We start from the raw sequence: 2,145 nt of genomic DNA on the forward strand, positions 1-2,145 counted from the left end.
GTCTCAATTGCTGCTGACTCTCCAGAACAGTATGGTGGCCTATCACATAGTATGCTCTCAACTAATACTGTTGAAGTTAATTTTCCTACTCTGAATGCAATGTTTATTTCCGTGAGTTATTAATGCATCTAGTTATCATAATGGAGAAAGGTGATGTGAGTGTGAAATGGGTCAGGGTGAATGCCTAAAAATGTGGTGGCAAAACAGAAACAGAATTGGAAGGAATCAGAAGTCCCAATCATTTCACATGGACTCTGACATGGTACCAGATTGTGTTCTCCCTGAAAGACTATCGGAAATTCCTAACTCTGAGTACCTAAAAGATCTCTGGGAATAATGCATATTTGCCCAAAGGTTTAACACCTTGGAAGAAAAAAAAATTAAACACCTGTTCTTTAGCAAAGAAAACCAGAAATTGAGGCTTTATTAAAAACCTAGGCCTGTGTCTTGACATTAAAGACTTTGCCCAGTTTCCTGTGCAATTGTGGTAGAGCTCTGAACTCGCTTTAGTCTCTGGATATGGAAGAGGACACAAGACATCTACATGGAAGTATAACGGCAAGAACTCTGGAGACAGAAAGTACAGGCTTGGAGTTATGAGTGTTGATGCTGAAGAGCCTTGTGACTTTGGTCAAGTTTCAGAGGAACTTACTCTTCATTTGTGAAGTGGAAATAATTCCCCTCCTTCCAAGTCACCCTAGAGTGGGCGAGACGCAGCCATGACAGAGCACAGTCAATGTTTACATGGAGATGCTCACTGCGTGTTCGTTCCCTTCCATCCTTTAAACTCTGTAGCTCTCTTCCTGTCAGACAGGCACCACAGCACAATTCTGCATGCCACATATGCTTTTAGATCATCAGTCTACAGGGTTTTTTTTTTTTTTTTTGAGAGGTTTTTTGCTATAGGGCGCGTGCGCTCGCCAAACAGACAGAGACAGAGAGACAGAAAGCGGGAAATCACCCCCCAGGGGGGATGGTCACACCGCAATCCCTTCTCCTCCATTCTCCTCTCAGGATCTTGGGCACGTACGCACACACGCCCGGCGTGAGTTTTAAGCCACCGGATCTGGGACTCGAACCACGGTCGACTACGTGGGAGTCCAGTGACATAGCCATTACGCTAACTGCTGGTTCCCGAGTCTACAGGTTTTTAAGTTTCATTTTCGGATCCTCACATAATCAAATGAGTTAGTCTAACTGACCAGAGATGAAGTTTTCTTTGACCACTAACAGCCTTAGACTTTGAAAATACATTGTCTTCCCTGAATTTTATTCCCAGGGCAAGACAAGCTGCTTTCCTCAGAGTGCACTAGGAATTCTGTTTCTCAGCGACACCCCTCCCACAGCCAATAAAAGACAGAACATAATTCCCTTTGGACATTAGAGGTCTGCTGATAACACTGAAAATGTGGCCGATTTTCCCTTAGATGCGGAATTAGGAATCAGTGCTCCACCTTTGAAAGACAATACAACTGAGACTCTTCAAAAGAAAGTTTTTGAAGAGTTTAGTCCATTTTACATTCCAGAGCCTTTTTCAGAGTTTAGTTTTAAAGATATTCCAGAATTTTGGTATAGTAGGTCTTATGGCTTTGCTAATGATGATTCAAAATTAAGACTAAAGCTTTTCTAATTCTCAGTACTATCCTCCTTCAACCTCCTTTCATCTTTCAAAAAAGTATATCAACTTATTTTGAATACCAGCTGCACCCTTCAGTTTTATGTTATAAATTTCAGAAAATAAAAAGTTAACATTTTTGATCAGGTATAAAATAAGCTCAGTGTAGGGACCAGCAGTTAGTTAATGGCTATGTCGCTGGACTCCCATGTAGTCGACCGCGGTTCAAGTCCCGGACCCGTAGCTTAAACTCACGCTGGGCACACGTGTGTGTGCCCAAGATCCCGAGAGGAGAATAGAGGAGAAGAGATTGCGGCGTGGCCATCCCCCCTAGGGGGTGATTTCTCACTTTCTGTCTCTGTCTCCCTCTGTCTGACGAGTGCACGTGCAAAAACCTCTCCTAAAATAAAATAAGCTCAGTGTAAAGTTCATTGAAAGGTTAAAATCTAAATATATCTGGTACTTGTGATATATTAGTGACTTACTTTCCCACCAAATAAAAGCTACCTATATTTAAAAAAATATATGTG

The sequence above is a fragment of the Tupaia chinensis genome, unplaced genomic scaffold (assembly GCF_000334495.1).
Source record: "Tupaia chinensis unplaced genomic scaffold, TupChi_1.0 Scaffold000591_1, whole genome shotgun sequence".
Lineage (NCBI taxonomy): Eukaryota > Metazoa > Chordata > Mammalia > Scandentia > Tupaiidae > Tupaia > Tupaia belangeri.